This window comes from Castor canadensis, chromosome X, assembly GCF_047511655.1.
Source record: "Castor canadensis chromosome X, mCasCan1.hap1v2, whole genome shotgun sequence".
Classification (NCBI taxonomy): Eukaryota; Metazoa; Chordata; class Mammalia; order Rodentia; family Castoridae; genus Castor; species Castor canadensis.
The window spans coordinates 130,133,443-130,154,362 of NC_133405.1; positions in this window are offsets into that span (position 1 = coordinate 130,133,443).

A 20,920-nucleotide genomic window follows, 5' to 3' on the forward strand; every position below is an offset into this window, starting at 1 on the left:
AGCTGTGTATGCTTCTCTTTTTGCACATAATTGGAATTTTCATTCAATCTGTCTTGTTCCAATAACCTAATCTTGCGTCATTTCCAGGAATGCTTCCTCTCAACATTTCTAGAAGTTTGTGTGATGTCCGTTAAACAATTTCTCTTTTACGTATGGTCGTATTATCTAATTTGTGTTAAAATCACGAATTCGATGCACTCCTTACCTTATTTCCTACAGGATTTCTGACCTGCAAGAAAAAGTGACTTTTTCTCTCCTCAGAGACACTTGCCAAAGCTGCATTAAGAAGAAAAGAATGAAATCTGTTTGATCTCAGAGACATGCTGTTTTGCAGATAATGAAAACAAATGAAGCAGAACAGTTAATTTTGTTCTTTCTATCACAGATGGGGCCTCCTGTTAAAGAAATCTCTCAATCAAATAGATTCTTGTATTTGACACTGAAGACCCAGAGAATTATGCAGCTAATATGGTTTCCTGTCTTTTTTCATTTAAAGAGAGATAAGCAAGGACAACTCATTTTTGCTGCCCACCTTCCATCATTCTCTGAGCTCCAGACACTTCATATTCCAAGACCTCTGCTCATCATTGCCTAGTTTTAATCAACAAAAGGCTGGAAAATTATTCTTTTTTATAGTCCATAAGGTAGATATCAGTACTAGACATAAGAACACTGGAGACCTTCATGTTTTAAATGACCTGTCTCTCCAAATTTTCAAAGTTACATTTTTCATTGTTTTTTTTTAAAAAGGTCTGCAAAAAATAAATGAAAGAGAAAAAGAAATATCACGTAAATATAGCAGAAGGGAATCTAAGGTATTGGGGGAAATGCGGGGTGAGTTAAGTATCAGTTGATGGGTTCTGAAACAAGATTTTCATACTCAGAAAAACTATTCTAGTAATCACTATTAATGTGTCGTGAAAAAAGTTTTTAAAATGGCCTCAATGCCAGTTATATCTTTTACAAAGACAGGATATTTTCACTTAATGATTCCCTGCCATGGTCTGTGAATCCTTGACCATTTTGGTGACCTTGTGAACAGATCAGAGAACCTGAGAATCAGAGAAGACAGGTGACATGCTCATATAAAAGTTTATATTGAGCCATCCCTACTATTAGAGATTCACAGTTCACCATTGATCTACCAAGACTTTCCTTGATTTTTTACCTAGGGACATCTTATCAGTTATTCACATATAATTATGCAAAATTATTTTTATTTGTACAAATCGAATTATACAAAATATATTCAGCAATCGCTTATCTAATTTCCCAAGATATTTGTCTTCCCATTTTTTTTAAAAAAAAGTCTGTATCATACTCACTTAAATCAGTGATTCCTAACCAGAGATGGGGGAGAGCAATTTTGTTCCCCAGGGGACAGTTGACAATGTCTGGAGACATTTTTGGTTGTCACAACTGGGAAGGTGCTAATATGTGGGGGCCAAGGATGTTCTTCAGCACCCATAATGCACTGGACAGCACTTACAACCAAGAATGACTGGAGGCCCAAACGTCAGCAGTGCTGATGTTGAGAAGCCCTACAAAGGTTCTATGAATTCATATTTCTCCCAAGAATATGTGAAGGTGGTGGTTCTCCTAACACTTTTCAAACCCCATTGAGTATTAGCTACCCTTTTAAGCTTTGCCAGTATTTTTTTGGTGGTACTGGATGGGGGCGGGGGTTGGACTCAGGTTCTTGTGCTTGCTAGGCAAGTGCTCTACCAATTGAGCCACATCCCCAGCAATTTTTGCTTTAGTTATTTTTCAAGTGAAGTCTAGAATTTCCCTCCAGGCCAGCATGGACCATCCTTATCCCCTTTTGCTTTAGGTAAATTTTTAGATAGGGTCTCGCTTTTTGCCCTGACTGATCAGGATACTCCTACCTATTCTTTTTTTGAAGATAGGATTGTAGGTGCACTCTACCATGCTCAGCTTATTTATTGAGATGGGATCTTGCTAACTTTTTGCCTGGTTTGTCCTTAAACTGTGATCCTCCTGATCTCTGCCTCTCAACTAACTGGGATCATAGACATGAGCCACCACACCCAGGCTTCCAAGCTTTTTGATATATTGATTTCTACTTCCTTATTGTTATTTGAAATTTATTATTAGTAAATTTAGCCATATTTTCAAAGGTTTATCTTTAGATTTTTTTGTGAATTGTCTGTTCACATACTTGATGTTTTTTCTATTGAGTTGCTCATCTTGGCTTTTATGATTTGAAAGATTTTTGCTATATGTGTTGCAAATATTTTTCCTCATTTGTCATTTATATTTTAACATTTATCATTTTTGGACAAGTAGAAGTATTATATTTTTATAGAAACAAATTTATCCTTATTCAAATGCTTCCTCCTGGAGATTATGTCATGTTTAGAAATGCTTTCCCTACCACAGGATTACAAAAATATTTGCCTGTGTTTTCTCCTAATAGTTTCTCAGTTCATTTTTGGTCTACTGGTCAGTTTTACATCTAATCCTTTACACCTAGCTCAATTTTTTTCAGTATAAATAATGTTTATATTAGGAAACTGATGTTTCCTAATATATCTATCACAGCATCATAGCAACAAGTAGAATGTAGGTTTGCATTGCTAAGAATAAAGTCCTAACCTCACCATCTGTAATCTATTCTGGAACACTAGCCAAATTTTTTTTATAACATCACCCATAGGCAGGAAAGATACCTAACATTTGTTAAGTGTTAAATTTGTTAAGCTTAAGAATTTATGAGATTTCATACTATTTTTATATTCCATGTATTCATATTATTTCTTTTTTGCCACATTTCATGTTGTTTTATTTTATCTTCCTGTCCCACTTTTTTATTTTGGCAGTATTGGGGTTTGAATTCAGGGTCTTCTCCTTGCTAGGCAACTGCTCTACCACTTGAGCCACTCCACCAGCTTCATGTCACACTTTAAAGCAGGTTATATCATTCTCATTTTACAGAGAGGTGCAATGTAGGCTATCAGCTTGGCTGTATATTTCTTGAGAGTGTTGACTATACATTTTTTTCCCTGTCTAGTATGGTGGACATATGATTTATTGAATAAAGGCCTGGTTGGCCTAATGTCACACTTTACTATGTAAAGATCTGTACTTGATTTAGCTATAACTTAACCCCAGTATAATACTCAGGAGAAATTGTCTGTAGAATAGTAGGTGATTTTATTCTCTTCCATTTGATCTTTGTACTATATATCCTTTTGTATTTCCTGTATATTATATATATATAGATAGATAGACAATAAATCATTTGAAATCACCCCAAATTAAGGGTAACATGGGGTGTGAATGTTTAAGGGTCAACAAATTAATATTTTTGAGATGTTTAGAGAAAATCTGTTCACATGCTGGGAGGGCAAGCTTACATACTGAAATTATTTCTGGAGCTCTAAAAACAGGATGTCTTTGTTAGCGAGAAAGAAAATGAAATTTTTATTGAAATAGACCATAATAATATTTTTTTCTGAAAAAATTTCTACTTCTGTTCGAGAATGATAGGCTATTAAATTCCCTTACAAATGGCTTGTGAATATCCCTTCATAAAAAATTAACTGCTAGCTGTCATATTTCCAACCTATAAACCAGTTACCAAATTATTTATTGACTACTAGCCCACCCAAAGGGAAGTTCCTAGCTGATTTTAAAGTGCTTATAACCATATTAACCTGGAGGAACCAAGTCCAGGGCCTCTGTATGTGGCTATAGAAATAGATTGGTGTTGGTGGCCTTAAAAAAACAATTTTATTCACTTGGTCAAAATGCTCATGTGCCAAGCCAGCAAGCATCATAACACAAGTGATACACATGTTGCTTTGACTTGAGGCTAAATGGTATGTTCGCTTTCCATTGCTGTGACAAATACTTGAGGAAATTTCAATTTAGAGGAAGAAAGATTGATTTTGGATCACAGTTTCAGGGTTTCAGTCCTTGGTAAGCTGGCTTCATTGCTATGGGCCTGTGGTTAGGCAGATATCATGGCAGCGAGAACGTGTGGCAGAGAAGGCTACTCACCTCATGGTAGCCAGGAAGCAATTGAGAGAGAGAGAGAGAGAGAGAGAGAGAGAGAGACAGAGAGCGAGCGAGAGAGAGAGAGAGAGAGAGAGAGAGAGAGAGGTGAGAGGTGCTTGGGACAAAATATATCCTTCAAATGCATATCCCCAGTGATCTACTTCCTCCAATTAGGCTCCTCCTCCTGAAGTTTCTACCACCTCCAGTAGCACCACTAGCTGGGGACCAGCTATACATGAGCTTTAGGGGTCATTCCATATTCAAATCAAAACAAAAGGTAAATGTCAGAAGTAGATAGATTGTAACTTAGTATATGGTTAGTGGTACCACTATTATTTTAGAAAAAAATTGTTCCATGAGAAAATGGCAGAAGCATCTCCAAGAAGAAATCTTTGTATTCACGGCTAGTTGCATCTATAACCATCAGATAAGAGATAAAAGTTGATAAAACTACAGCCTTGGGGATATAACTTTATCCCTGAGAGCCCCAGCTTTATACAAATTTTCTATCACACTCTCAGCCAGCTGTTCAAAGTACAAGAATCTATTTCCCTGATGGGTAAAGAATCTCAGGAGAGAAAACAGATTCAGAGCACAATTACAGAATTGTACTTCTTTCTCAGTAAAATTCATTTCTTTTCATACTTCTCCAGAACATCCACAGCTGAGTCTAAGTAAGTTCTGCATCAGATGTCCTTAAGAAAACAAGGCCTTTGGGGCTGGTCTCAAACACATTGCAAAAAGCTGTTTAAGACTGGTTTTCCTGTGCCCAAATTCTCAGCCAGTGGTTTCATCTTCCTGGATCCTCAAGCCTTGGACCCTTTAAAGTTACCTTTTCTTTGGATTTACTCCCAAGTTCAATGCCACCAGGTGGTTCTTCCCAGGTCCTTTGTTAGTCATTTTGCTGGTTTGTCTGTGCCACCTAGAGACTTAACTCTGTTCTAGAATTGTTGCTCTGAGCTAAGCCCTGGGTGACAGAAGGTAGAAACAGTGGGCAGAAATGACTGACAATTAGAAAATATCATTTAGAAGCTGTGTTTGAAGCGCACTTACATTTTTCAAGTAAGAGAAAATTCCAACCCAAACTGACATTGAAGAAGAGGCTTACTAGTTACCAAAACTTAAAATTAGTAATTGACAATTTTCAAAACAATTCCATTCCTCAAATATTTCTCTTCGGCAAAATTGGTATCCCAACTAATTCCAAAGGTGAGTTGTCACGGGCCGCATGGTCACTAAGTGTCATGGTGCTATTTGGATTGGGGCTTTGGGGACTCTTCTACTACCCCTCGCCACTCCCAGGGTTGTTTTAAGTGAGGATTTGAAATAAAGAATAAGCAGAAAATGCAGACTAGGAAAATAGTGGGAGGAAAAACCTCTGGAGCATTTCAATTAAGAACGAGTTTTATAGATTTAGATTTAAAAGGAGATAAAGTCCTGAGAACAGGAATGGGGAAAGAGAGGCTGGGAGTTGGCTTCCTAAAGAGGGATGAGCAAAAGGGCTGGTTGGGTTAGAACCACTAAAGGTTGAATCCCCCTCTTCCTGGCATGACTCTCCAACAGTATAAGACCCTGCCTGTTCAAATGTGCTCTCTAATTTTGGGCTGTACTTGCTGAAATTTTGACATTGAAACTGGTCTCTGCAGACTTCATTGCAAAGCCATGTTATCATACTTGCCAAGACAGTTGTCCAAAATCACACAAACCATTCGCAGATACTTTAACTCAAGGGCTCTGGCTTCACTTGTCATAAAAGGGGCACTTTTTCATTGTGAAGCAATGAACCCAGGTGAGGAAGGACAGACAGGAATCACTATGTACATAGAAGTGCATAAAATGAGTTTGATCAGTCTCCTGAACTTTCTCACGGATGTCCTCACAGCTGAGAATAGCCATCTTTTGATTTCCAAGTTTTGTTTTCCTTCTAAGACTAAAGCAAAAACAAAAACAAAAAATGAAAAAACCCACCTCAAAGAGTTTTAGTCAATTCAGAATGAGTCAATTCTGCTTCTGTTTTTCTGCCTGTGGCATGGTGTGTGGCCTACGGCTAGATTAAACAGTGAACTTCATTCTGAAGATCTCAGTTAAAGCTACAGGGAGGTTATTGGAAGGAGGAGAAAGGAAAAGAACTGAAGAAGGGGATGTGTAATCCATTCACATAAAACAGCTTGGCTTCTGATGAATTTGATTAAAACCCTTTCCAAAATGACCTTTTCTCTACCTGAGCTTGCTGTGTCTGTTAGAACTTGAACTTGGAGGCTTGATAAGAAAGAGTAAGCTTTGACACCACTTTTGGAGCATGATTCACTTAATAAACATGTAGGGCTTGGTGCAGGGCTTGGATGGCACAGAGGAGGGCAGAAGTCACTAGCAAAGAAGCCACAGGGATGATTGGAATGAGTTTTCCCAGCATTCTATTTGGACTCACCTAGCTCTTTGTGTGTATGTGCACCTGAGGAAGTGAAGAGGACACTTTCACACTCTCTACCTTGCTCTTGGTGACCAGAGCTAGTATGGGTTGAGCATGCCTAATATGAAAATCTGAAATCTAAAATGCTCCAGAACCTAAAATATTTTGAGTGATGACATGGGGCCACGTGTGAAAAATTCCATTCTCAACCTCATGTAATGGATCAGTCAAAATGCAAGCACACTAAAAATATTACATAAAATTACATTCAGTTTGTGTGTATAAGGTTTATATAAAACATAAGTGAATTTTGTGTATGTACTTGGGCCCCATTCCCAAGGCATTTCACTATATGCATGCAAATATTCCAAATCTGAAAAATTAAAAAATCCAAAATATTTTGGGTCCCACGCATTTCAGGTAAAGGGTGCTCAACTTGAATCCAGAGACATCACTCATGCACATAAACTATAATTTGTGCTTCAAAAGACTCAGATCTTAGGACAGAAAAAAATATTTGGGGTATACTAACACATACTTTAATATATTCATACCCTCCCATCTTCATATTTGGATGCGGTCATTAGCATGGATATCTTCACTTAATTTTTAATGGACTTGTGATATGGATGTAACAAATGCAGTTTTTCAGCAGTATTACCATGGGAAGGACTTTTATATACTCATCTCACTAAAATTAGAAATCTAATCAGTAATAAACCAATGAAACAATAATACACCCCTCTATACTATATTTTAAGGGTCTTTTGGAATAAATTTCTAATTGTTTTTGAAATTGCGTCTAGTCATAGGACTACAACAGTTTCTCTGTTAGAGGTTGCCACTTTGGTTTCCACAATTAAGTATAGGACAGACTGAGAATCCTTAATTGCAACAAAAATTCTGCATACGGCACACTGCTAGACAGAACGAGTTTTCTCCTGGAGAGTTATTTTTAAAAATTTCTTAAGTAGATTATCGTATGCAAATGCAAGGGGTTATAAAGAACTCTGACCTTTGCCTTTCCTTAAGTGTAGCTTTTTAGGTGGAAATTCCTTTATAATTCATTTCTATAAAAGACTTTTGAGACCTAAAGAAGGGGTGGAAGGGAGGAGACATCACTGTGAGGTTCTGTGGAGCAGAGATCATGGCCACATCTTATCCTTCATGTCGTAAGTACCCAGGATGACCTCACTCTTAGAAGACTTCCTCACTTGGCCCTCTGTTAATTAAATAAAGTTTTGTTTACTTTCTGTTCTATTTTTCTATTGTCTTTCTGTTTTTCAGCTACTTATTTGATTCTCTAAGTATTGAACATTTGTTTTCCCTTCTTTCTGGGCCATAATTCCAAGTTTCTATCAGTCAACTGTTACCACCATAATGCTTCATAACAAACCACCAGAAAACTCAGTGACTTGAGCCTAGCACAGTGGCTCACTTGTGTAATCCCAGCTACTCAAGAGGCAGAGATGGAGAGGATCATAGTTTGAGGTCAGCCCAGGTAAAAGTTAGCAAGACTTCAATCTCAATCAAAAAGGCTGGGTGTGATTGTACACTCTTGTCATCCCAGCTACATGGGAGTCATAAATAAGAGTATCAGATCTAGGCCATCCTGGGCAAAAATGTGACACTATTAAAAAAATATCTAAAAGCAAAAAGGACTGGGAGCATGGCCAAAGTAGTAGAGCACTTGCTTAGCAAGTTCAAGGTCCTGAGTTCAAACCCTAGTACTGTCAAAAAAAGAATCAGTGACTCTAAGCAGCATTTATTCTGGTGATCACGAGTCTGTGGTTTCAATGTGTCATGCTTTTCATATGAAATGTCCTCTACAGGTTCATGTGTTAGAGGCATGGACACTAGGTAGTGGCCCTATGTTGCGAAGTAGTTGAAATTTTAGGAGGTGGGGCCCAGCTGAAGGAAGTAGGTCACTGAGGCGATGCCTTTGAAAGGCATACCTTGTCCCAGAGCCCTTCCTGTCTTTCTCTGCTTCCTTTCTACCATGAGGCAAGCTGCGTTGCTTCACCACCTGCTCACTGCCATAATATTCAGTCTTGCCTCGGGCTCACAGCAATGGAAACAGATGACCATGGACTGAAATCATGAGCCAAAATAAATCTTTCTTCCTTTAAACTGTTTTTTTTTCCCAGCTATTTGTCACCGTGCTGGAAAAAACTGACTAACACAGAACTAACACAGAATGCAATTAGACTGGACTAGGCTGGTATCCAGGCTCTAAGTTCCAGGATTTAGGTTCCAGACCTCAGGTGCCAGGCTCCAGGATGAATTGAGTTCTGTTTGATATGTAGCTCATCTTTCATAGACCAGAGGCTACCTGGGGCATGTGGTTGACTTCAGATGTCTCATTTAAGGTTACAGGATCACAAGGCAGCATCTATATGGGGCACATTCTTCTCATTGCAGTCCCAAAGGAAAACATCAATAGAGCAAACACATTTCAAGTCATTGATCATTTCATGCCCACTAACATCCTATTATCTAACACAAGTCACATATTCTGACCCAAAGTCAAGGAATCAGGGAAGTAACCCTTCTTTTCAAGTGGATTTGGTAAGGGTGAAGAACTAGGACAAAGAATTCAATCTTCTGCAAATACAAAGTCCTTCAGTATACTGACATTGTTTCTTTATTTGCGTCTACTCAAACTGAATCCATTGGCTTGAGGTTAGAGTCCAATTCTTGCTCACCTCAATTTCCACATCTAGCACAAGACCTGCATTTATATGAGATATTGGCTAAATTATTCTAGAAATAAATTGCTCAGTAAATTATTCTGGAAAAGGGGTATGGAAATGTTTCTCTCAAAACTGAGAGAGGGAGGGGAAGAGAGAGAGAGAGAGAGAGAGAGAGAGAGAGAGAGAGAGAGAGAGAGAGGGAAAGAGCCACCCCTTTTTCTTGGTGACTGTTGAGAGTTCCTTCCTCTCCTCCTTTATTCACTTGCAGTCTTTTTTTGACAAGTGTTACATTTCCCAGGTTGCAAAGCTATTGGTTTATTGTACAGAAGCTCATCATGGCAGGCAGTCTTAAACTTTTCTCTCTCTGCATTTCCCAACACCTGTGTGGACTCTTGCTGTTTTTACTTTCATAAACAGAGCAGCAATGCTTCCCAGAAAAACACATTTTATGTTTTTGTTGAAATTAGATAGGACACTACAATAAGATGTCTTGAGGATTTTTGTTCCCCCATGAAACTGACAAGAAATTGGAATTCTGATATTCTGTTTTCCTTTGTGACCCTGGGCCTCCAAACATGTTGACTCTAATGCTAAAATGCCAACTAGATGCCCCTCCTTGATATTACATGTATTTGGGTTTTGCAAACTGTTGAATAACAGTTATTTATACAGCACCTACTTTTTCTTTCCATAAACATTTGAAAGACTAATTAACCACATTTATCCTGCAGTGGCCTGTCTTTGTCTGGAAGAAACCACTGCCAGTGACCCACATATCCCTTGGGCATTCAGGATTCTTTTATCCTCTATGATAGGCACAGAAAAATGGGCCCTCAAAGATGTTCACTTCCTAAGCTGAGATTGATGGCACACACTGGTAGTCCCAACACACAGAAGGCTGGGAGGGTCACTTGAGCCCAGGAATTTAAGGTCAGTCTGAGCTATACAGTGAGATGGGCTATCCCCTAAAAAAGAAAAAAAAGGTTTATATCCTAATTTCTGGAACATGTGAATATGTGCCCTTGCATGTAAAAAGGGAATTTGAAGATGTGATTAAGTTAATGATTTTGAGATGGAGATATTACCTTGGATTACTTAGGTGTACCTCCATGTACTGTCAGGAGTCCTTGTAAGAGGAAGGCAGTGGGTTCAGAATCACAGAAGGAGCCATGGTGACAGAATCAGAGTTTAGAGATATGCTGTTGGATTTAAAGATGGAAGAAGAGGCTACAAGCGAAGGAATCTACACAGCTTCCTGAAGCTGAGAAGAGCAAGGAAATGGATTGTCCCCTAGACTTTCCAGAACGAATTAAGCCCTACCAAATCTTTTAAACATATGTCTTCTAAAATTATAATAAATTTGTCTTATTTTATGCTGCTAAATTTCTGTTAATATATTTTCCTCACATACCTTCCAAGGGCTTTCTACTGCAAATATTGGGCTCTCTAGAAGCCTGAAGGCTTTCTACGACTATGGAAGTAGAATTGTTCATGTACTGAGTAAGCCCCTTGCACCAAGTAATTGAGCCTCCAGGAGCACCTTCAACTATTTATTGACATCCTGAACACCCTAGCTTCCTTGACCCTTAGGTGGAATAAGTCTGAGGCATGTTCTAGACCATCTCCAGAGTTCTTAAGCTGCAATGAGACAAAGATGCCCATAGCAGTGATCTACCCAATAACCCACCTTGCATTGGCTTCTTCCCCTTTCTGGTCTCTTTGCTACCCCTCCCCCAACTGGTGCTTCCAAGGATTGCTTCTGGGACATACTTCTTATTCAAGGGCCCATATTCTGAGAAGCACAGCCAAAGACACTTGCGTTCCCTGTGTGTGTGCACACAGTCCTGGAGATCCACTAGGTGTGGAGGAAAGAATGGCTTGGAAACAGCTGATACGCTAGCCCTGAGAGCTGAAGTGAACGGATGCTGCGGGCTCTCTCTGGTAGAGATGGAGGATGATATAAAAATCTTTTTGGTACTTTTATGGGAAGACAGGACAAGTTTTTTCTGTAGATGTTCTGAAAAATAGGAAGCTGTAGAATGATAATTAAAGAGTATTTTGGAGCTTTAGAAAAGGAAATAATTAACTTTTAAAAAATTGCTCATTAATTTTATGATTGTTATCCCATAAGATTGTCTATGGACCTTTAAAATCAGAAAGACCATGCGTGAGTACTCTTTCTTCATAGATCAAAAGGAGACCAAAAGATAATTTCAATCTAAATGAAATAAGTATGCAAAATAAGTGTAATGTGATTTTCCTGAAAATCATTTTGTAAGTGAGTATAATAGAAAGATTCATGTTCACATCCTGAAGTTGGTGTGTTAATTAATATTAATAACTCAGGGTTTATAGGCTTCACCGTTGCCATCGCATTTTTTGTCTCAGGCAATCCAAGCACTACATTCAAATGTGCAATTCTGGGCTGGCAGAATGGCTCAAGTGTGAAGTCCTGAGTTCAAACCCCAGTACTGCAAAAACAGAAACAACAAAAACCAGTGCAGTCCTTGTGAGTCCTTTAACATCCACGACAGGGCGGTGCTAATGCTTTAGAGTAAGGGATGCAGAGTATCCCAGCATTCAGAAAAAGCAGCCGTAATCACCATTCCTTCATCTATCCCACCTCATCAGCAAAAGCATTTGGTAACAAGACTATGGTTTCTGCTCTTAACAGTAGAATTGATGTTTTTATAAGGGATTTTTTTCTTATTCCAAAATGAGACCCATTGCTCATTTCCAGGTTAGAATACGTTAGTTGACAAACACGATCAGTTGACTTTTAAATATTAAATGTCCAAACCTTGATACTTATGAAGCATAAGAAAGTAATACTTTTCTCATTGCCTTTGACATCTCATCTAGTGATACCTCTTGTATTTATGAAAGATACAGGTTGCATCTAAGATATTTTGTACTGATGCAATTCTGCAATGCAATAAAAATTATCAGCACTATTATTATTGTCACTTTATTGAGAACTTACGAGTGTGTCAATTTGTGTGCATTAGTTCACACAACCAAAATTATATGAAAAGGGTACCCTAGAGAGGTCCATTTTACAGTTGAAGGCATTGAGCATCACAGTAGTAAAGCAATTCATTGTGAATCACACAGCTTGCTAGTGGCATCAACACTCGTATCCCAAAACAGAATCCTTTATCTGTTTTAAATGACTGATTTAAGTATTTGAGAACTTTTATCTATAGATAGATTATAAGATTTGGAAACTAATAACCACTAACTCTTGATGTTATAATTATTTTAATATTATTCACTGTAGAACAAAGTAGTATGGCTGGAGTCATTATGAAAGGAGTAGAATTCTATACCAATTCAACTGCCCTTAATATGTTTTTACCCCATGTTTTCGCCATAGGTAATTTTGCCAAAACCTAAAACATATATAGCTATATGTGTGTGTGCTAATAATTTTCACATTTACATCTTCAGCTCCAACTTGCCTTAGAAGAAGGGTCTCCTTATTCTATTGCTATTTCAGGAATATTGTTCAGCCATAAAAAAGAATGAAATCCTGTAATTTGTGGAAAAATGGATAGAACTGGAGGACATTACATTAAATGAAATAAACCAGACACAGAAAAATATGACATATATTCTCATATGTAGAAGCTTAAAAATTGATCTCAAAGAAAAAGAGAATAGAACAGTGATTACTAGAGGCTAGGAAGGGAAGAGGGAAAAGGGTTTAGAAGGAGGTTTGATAATGGGTAACAAAATACAGTTAGATAGAAGGAATAAGCTCAACAATAATAAAAGGAAGAAATGTGAAAGGAGGATGGTCTGAGGGTCAACTGAAAGGGGAAAGTAAAGGATAGGATACTGAGGAGGGAAGAGGATTGAAATATGCTACATTTATATGTTCAAAGACAGCATAATGAAACCCATTAAACACTGTTAAAAAGGGAGAAAGGAGGGAGAATGAGGATAACATGGAGGGGTGAACTTGTTCAAAGTACACTGTACACATGTATGGAATTACCACAATGAAACCCCCTCATATTATTAATGTATATTAATTCAAAATATAATAAAAGTATTATTTAAAAAATTATAGAGATGGAAGCATAGATTACCCTAATTTGATCATTACACATTGCGTACATGTATTGCAATCTCACACTATACCGCTTAAATATGTATAATTATTGCATGTTAATTAAAAAGAAAAAAGAAAATAAAAATTGTAAAAGTCTCTCACATTTCCAAAACTGAATTAATCTTTCTCACCAGCTTCAGTCCTTTCTGTAGCTCCTCAAATATCATGAGTCTAAAGCCACGGCATTACCATCGACCCAGTTTTCATGCCACAAACCTGAGACTCATTCTATATGTCCTTTCCCCCCCACCATCTTGCATTAAATTGATCATGACATTCTATTGGTTGTACGTTTTGAGTTCACCTATGTCTCTCCATATCTATCTTCATCATCCTCATTCAAAGTGCCCATTGACTCTTTTAAACCATTTCAATATTCCTCTGACTAGTTGTCCCAGGGGCCACTCTTTCCTCAAGTATATTTTTAATTTGTCAAAATATTAATTATAGCATACTTAATAGAAAAGATAGCAGATACTCCTGTTACTCAGAAAGCTATAACTCAACACTTTTGCAGAGATAATTATAAGTTTATAGATTTTACAGAGATATTTTCCATTTTTGCTTCAGCTCTTTTATTTTTATTATGCTTTTTTTATTATTGTTGTACTGGGGGTACATTGTGACATTTACAAAAGTTCTTACCCCTTCCATCAGTTTCCTTTTAGAAGAAAAAAAAAAGTACAAGAAGAACCAAGTCTCTCTCTCCCTTTCCCATCCTTTTTTCCTCCTGCTCTCACTGAATATGGTGCTTATCACTCCTACGACTACTTGTATGCTTTTACTTTCCATGTATAGATCTCTAACATAATATCTTGCTTTGTCTGTTTTAAAATGTACACAAACTGTGTGCATTTAAAAGCCTGTGCTTTCTCCATACAGTGGACACCATTATTACAGTTAAATAAACTGGATCTACATTTATTGATGTTTCAAAAACATGATACTAAGGTGATAAAAACATAGTTTTTAAAAATAACCTTTCTAATCTTTTCTTATTGCTGTGTAAAAACAAAGTGAGGGCCCTTTTTCAGATGGAACCTGCTTTAAAATTGGAATAATGTCTTCACATTGCTCTTGGGGAAAGTTTACAGTCCTTGGCATGCCTACCTGGATCCTTCCTGTTTGGGTGCCTCCTTGTTTTTCAGCCTCTGTACATATATCTTCCCTACCCCTTACTCATAAGGATTCATCTGTTCTGGAAATTCTCCTGGACACTAACTGCATCGTTTTTTCCTTAAACCCTTATACTTGGTCAATTTTGGTCATTGTTGGATACTCAGCTATAATGTCTTTCCTTGCAAAGGCTTCCTCCCCCAGTCTGCAAGTTTTGGCTAAGCCTTCTTTTTATTTAAGCTTTTTAACAGCATCATCCAATAGAGTTTCTGTGATGATGACAATGTTCTATATATTTATCACTTCTATATATACCATAGGTGGCCAATGAGCACTTCAAATGTGGCTAGTGACACTGAAGAACTGAGTTTTAATTTTTCATAACTTTAAATTTAAATAGCTACTGGCTACCATATCTCACACCTAGCTATAATGTCTTGTACTTTTCATTCAAACTGCTTCTTACCATGGCACATAGGCATTTACTTGTGCATGTGGTTGTTAAATGTCCACCTCCTAAAACTCTAAAGACATTGGGAGGGGACATCCATGACTGCCTCATTCACCATCAGCATTTAGCAGCATGTCACATAAAAGACACTCAATAACTACTCATTGCATAAATCACTTCATATATTGCTCTAAGGGATTCAGAGTCTAATTATTAGACCAAAAAGCGGGAAGGATGGGCACAAGTGGCTGAACGATATAGAAATCAGAAGGACAGTGCATTTGTCCTACCAATAAATGGCACTGGCATAAATACAGGAAAGTTGTTAGGGAAGAGGCACATATTTAGGAGGTTGGGTATTACTCAACTGTGAGGTATAAGGAAGGGAAAAGGTATCTCAGTTTATCCCCCTACTCCCCAAAGAAGGCAAAGGCTTGAGTTCCAGTGATTATTTGGGAAATGGTCACAGAAAGTCCAAGTGAAGAAAGGGAGATAGAAGACTGGAAAGGGAGAAAAATTCAATAAAGGTGAACCAATGATCAGATTACTGCCAGGGACAACTTAGATTCAAAAGCACTGTGACCCTCTGAGGAACTGTGTGTGACGCACTTCACAGGTTGTCCCATTAGAGGATGAGAAGCTGTGACATTCATTTACTAGATCCTAAACCTTGTAAAATGTTTTCCTTGAGATAATTGGCTCCACTGAATGCCTATGTTAGGAATTCGTAGCTGAGTGAGCCTCTCTTCCATTAGAAAAATACTCCGATGGAGAGTGAGGTGCAAGTGCTTAAGTAAGCCAGTCCTCAGACAGCCAGGAACCCTCTCCCTCAGCTGCAACATGGAGGGACACAGAGAAGGGCATCAGTTGCATCTGTTCCAATGGTTCTAAAATCACCATTGCTTGTCTGAGCAGATGAATGGAATAGTGTATTATTTCTGAGAGCTAGGAGATATTAAAGTGACATACGTGTTTTTCTGAATTCTGAATCCTAACATCAACCCACTGATAAACTGGGAAAATGAGGGAAAGTATTATAATTCTCCTGCATGAATTAAAGCTTAATGAGCAAGCAGAGACTATGGTTTTAAAGGAACTCACTGATGTTAAAGCAAAAGTGTGAGCAAAAGTTCACACATAAAATAAAGGTTAAGGGCAACATTTCTAGGAACAGAGCTAGGAGTGCACAGAAGGGAAGTGGTTGGCGAGCCCAGCCATGTTAATGTGTAATGTGCTCATGTCTCTGTTGCTTAAGGTGGGTCATTCTTGCAAATACGACAAATATTCATGAGTTTATATCCATGGCTTTGTACAAGTCCTATCATTTGTACAGTAGAACAACAAGTTTTAGAAGCAAAATAAGTCCTTAAATTGGCTGAGTAGTGCTGTTGACCTCGTTAAGAGGCCTAATGTTGCATTATTCAAATAATATCCCATAATGTTCACTGACATTTCCAATCTTTGAATATTCATTATAGGCTAGTGTTTTTTTTTTAAGTTTTAGCAAGGATTTATTTTAGTATAAGAGGATAAAGTACAGACAAAGAGGGTAAGGGAGGAGGAAAAGAGAGAAACATTTCCTGCCTTCATGCAGGAAATGGAGCAAAGACTCCAGGCTAGTGTTCTTTGTAAACACTACTAAGCATAACTTTTTATTCATCGAATAATACTGAATAAACAATATAAATTGAAGATGGTGGACTAGAGACATCCAACACTCTCCTGTGTCTCCACAATTCTGAAACAAAACTGCAGGGAAAGGCGGTGGTACGTAAAGGCACAGGGGTGCAAGAGTAGAGCAGAAGACAGTGAGACCAGGTGAAATCCAGAAATATTTAACAAGATTTATAAAAGAAACAAAAGACCTTAACATTGGGTGCTAGGCAACCTAGTAGGGAAAGGGGGAGAATCCCCCTCAGTGGGGCTGTAAGCAAAAAGCAGTGAAGTCCACAGACACACAATCTGGCACTCTGCCAATACACATAAGACAAGAGATTTGTGATTCACACAGTAAGCAGATCATGGAAAAGGGGTCCCTTGTATTTCCTAGCTTAGTTAACTGTGTCATGCTGGGGAACCACTTTAAGAAGGGTCTTACAGTTAAATCTTTTGGCCAGTGGGAGTAGAAACCCCTGCATTTTTATATCTTCAAACCCCAAATGCCTCCCCTTTCCACTGGCTAAGCCAGACACCACCCTGAGGATCAGTGTAGGCCCAGGAAATTACTTGCGACTTGGACTCAGATCTGGGGACAAAGGACTAAACTGTGGGAAATGTGCGCTGCGCTGCAGAGAGAAGCAGAGGGTGCTTTCAACTGGGAGGTGTGGTCTGAACTCTGGGAAGAGGAGTGAGATCAGCTGTGTATGAATACCAGCATGAGGTTGGGACAGAGACTGGCATGACCAGGGAATGCAGAACACTCAGTGCATTGGCCCTTCTCTTAGTGCAGATTGCTTTGACTGCTTTGTATCCTCTCAGAACCCCAGAGACATTTGTCCCCTGTTCCCTCCTCAGGCATTCCCATGCTCAGGCCAACACTGTCAGAGTGCCTCTAGTGTGAGAGGGCCTTCAGCTGGGTGGTTCATGGACTCAGCTGGCAAGAGTAGCTTGAGGGAGGTTTCTACACTTGCCCCATTGCAAGGCCTGCATGTGGAGAATACAGGCAGGATTTCAGCCCAGCATTAGCCCTAGTGTGTTCACCCAAGTAGGAAAGGTAAGATAGGACTCAGCCTGTAAACATTCCTTTCTGGTCTAACCTGTTTGGACTTCAGAAAGAAAAGGGCTCCTCTAAATGCAAATACACACCAAGTAAAATGCAACACAAGCCTCAGGAAAAAAGTGAAGCATTTCCATCTTCCATTTCCTCAAAAAGTGAAGGTATAGACTGGTCTTTTTTTTTTATTGCTTTGTCTTGCTCTGTATTCATTTTATTTTGTTTCCCTCACTATTATTTCTCATATGTTCATCCTATTCCTGGAAGGGTATCTGGAGCAAGAGGAGATATCCTCCAGAGAAAAAAGGGACCTCTCTACTCAATTTTCCAAGCCCACCATGAAGTCCCCCAGAAACTTGGAATAGTAATGAAATAAATTTTGAAGTAATCCAGGAAAGGAGGTACACAAGGTAGCAGGCCAGCAGATATTTATTTATCATAAGAAGACAAAACAGGGTGCAAGGATAGAAGGGAATAGGCTAGCACCTTCTGACAAAGCTCTCAGAAAGTGGAAGCAGAGGCTCAATGGGAGGTCTTTGTCCCACAGAATTTAGGCCTTCTAATTCAGCTGGGGGTTCCAAGTTCAGATCTGGTCACCTGGATGTATGGTTACCTGGCAACTTCCCAATTATCCTGTTTTGATCCCATCACTCAAGCCAGGAGACAAAGGGTCTGGGTTAGCCTTATAATCAAAGGGTCTTGTAACATAGGTGTCTGTTCTTCAAGGTCCTTTTAAAAGTATTCTTCCTGGTCACAGAGTTTTTAAGGCATTCTCCATTCCCAGACCTAATTACTCCTTAGGGGCATTGTATCTCATTTATCATCTAAAAGAGAATGGAATGATGGAAAGGATGCAGCTCTGTATATTTTTGAATAGTTAATTTAGTTTCTTTCTGGCTTATTTCCTGGTTCTGTCTCACCTCCTGAATCTGGCTCAATTTTGGATATATATTCTAATTTCCCTGTCACCTTACCCTAGCCATTTTGTTTCATTTTTTCCTAAATGACTTTGGTCCCTTTTAGTCTTAAAAGGGGTGCAGAAAGTTGGTGGTCTGTTTCCTTTTTTTTTAACAATCCCATCACAGGCCTTTACTGAGGTAAACATGAAGGACAGCTCTGGGTCAGAAAATTGCTTTCACTTAAGCCTTTTTTTCCTCCAGGTAATCAATTCAGTTTTTTTAAATTATTATTCATTTATTCACATGTGCATACATTGTTTGGGCCATTTCTCCTCCTTACCCCCCTTCCTGTCCCCTCCTTCTTCCTCCCACCCTGCCTTGCTTCCAGGCAGAACATGTTCTGCCCTTATCTCTAATTTTGCTGAAGAGATAACATAAGCATAATAAGGAAGACAAACCGTTTTTGCTAGTTGAGTTAAGGATAGCTATACAGAGAGATTCCTAGCATTGCTTCCATGCACAAGTGTATTATAACCCATGTTGATTCATCTCTAACTGATCTTTACAGTCTGTTTTCTAAAGCTGCTTTTGAACTGAAATTGGTTGCTGGCCCTACCTAGCAAAAGAACAACTTGGATGGATTTGAAGGGAATTACAATAGTGAAAAAAGACAGTCTCAAAAGGGTATAACATTCATTTTATATAAATAGAAACATTTACTATATTATCTATATATCTATATCAATATATGTATACTTATGTTATTTTGGAAATAACAAAATTATAGAAATACATAACAGATTAGTGGTGCCAAGAGTTATGAGGGAGGAAGGAAATAAGTATAGTTTATAAGAGGATAACACAAAGGAGCCTTCTGATGACAGAATAGTTTGTGTATTTTAATTGTGATAAACTTGTATAGACTAACACACACACACACACACACACACAAATTAGTGGGTAAAAAAACTGATACCTGAATAAGTTCAATATTGTATCAGTGTCAGTTTCTGTCTTCAATATTTTACTATAGTTATTTAAGGTGTTACTACTGGGAAAAACTGGGTGAAAGGTACATGAAACCTCCCTGTATATTTTTGCAACTTCCTGTGTACCTATAATTATTTCAAAATAAATACTTAAAAACTTCTTTAGTACATTTTAATTGTAAACTTGCTGATACAATTAAGCAGTAAGTTTAAGTTTCTTCTCATTATTCAGTAGGGTGAGAGAAGAAAGGAAAAATTAGAGATTAGTTAGAAGAACTAAAGAGGTCTGGAAGTGAGGCTTAAGTGGTAGAGTGCCTGTCTAGTAAGCACTGAAGCCTGAGTTCAAACACCAGGACAGCAAAAAACAAAGTAAAGAAGATATATTTTTATTTGAACACCTATGTATATTTATAAATCTGTGACCCCAGTACATATTTTGGTGAGTTTATGCCCTTGTTTGACACAAATGAAAACATATGTTCCAAGATTGTTTTGCACTCACTTGACTTTTTCCACCCTTACAATCTATCCTGCATTTATTATATATCAATACATATATGTCTACCTACTCTTTTAAATGGCTGATTAGTATTCATTTCTAGGCTATGCCAGGCAATACATTATATAACTATTTCCTTATTAATGAGCTTTGACAACAAAGCTGCTTTGAAAATCTTCCTATATTTGTCCTCGCAAACATCTGCAGGAAAACATTCTGAAATGTATTTACAGGGACAGGAGTTTGCTGTAGTGCACACCAGTGATTGGATTCACGCACATCAATCAATGGCACAGCTAACTTTGTTTAGGATGAGGAAGGGCCTGGTAATGGAGATGTTCACGCTGTTGAGAGTGAAGCAGAATGGGTGGGAAGGATGTCAGCAAATGCAATTGACTTAGAGCTACTGTCCCAGGCTCCCTTCTCCCATCTGAAACAAACCAGCTGTGGAACTAGATGTCAGCTCTTTCTTAATCAAGTCCAGGAACTATCCTTCAACTTTCTCAAGACTTTGTTTATATGCTACATTTCTGAATGCAGGTATTCCCCAATCTTCATGCACCATCGCCTTTTGACTTATCATTACTTTGTCAGATTTGGAAATTAACATGTCCATCTTAAGAAAAATTAGTGTATGCCTTGGAAGCAATAGGTGTAGGCAAGGACTTCCTCAGTAGAACTCCAGCAGCCCAGCAACTAAGAGAAAGGGTGGAGAAATGGGACTATCTGAAATTAAAAAGCTTCTGCACAACAAAAGAAGTGATCTCTAAACTGAAGAGACCACCCACAGAGTGGGAGAAAATATTTGCTAGCTATACATCAGACAAAGGACTGATAACCAGAATATACAGGGAACTTAAGAAACTAAACTCTCCCAAAATCAATGAACTGATTAAGAAATGGACAAGTGATCTAAACAAAACTTTTTCAAAAGAAAAAATTCAAATGGCCAAAAAACACATGAAAAATGCTCACCATCTCTAGCCATAAAGGAAATGCAAATCAAAACCACA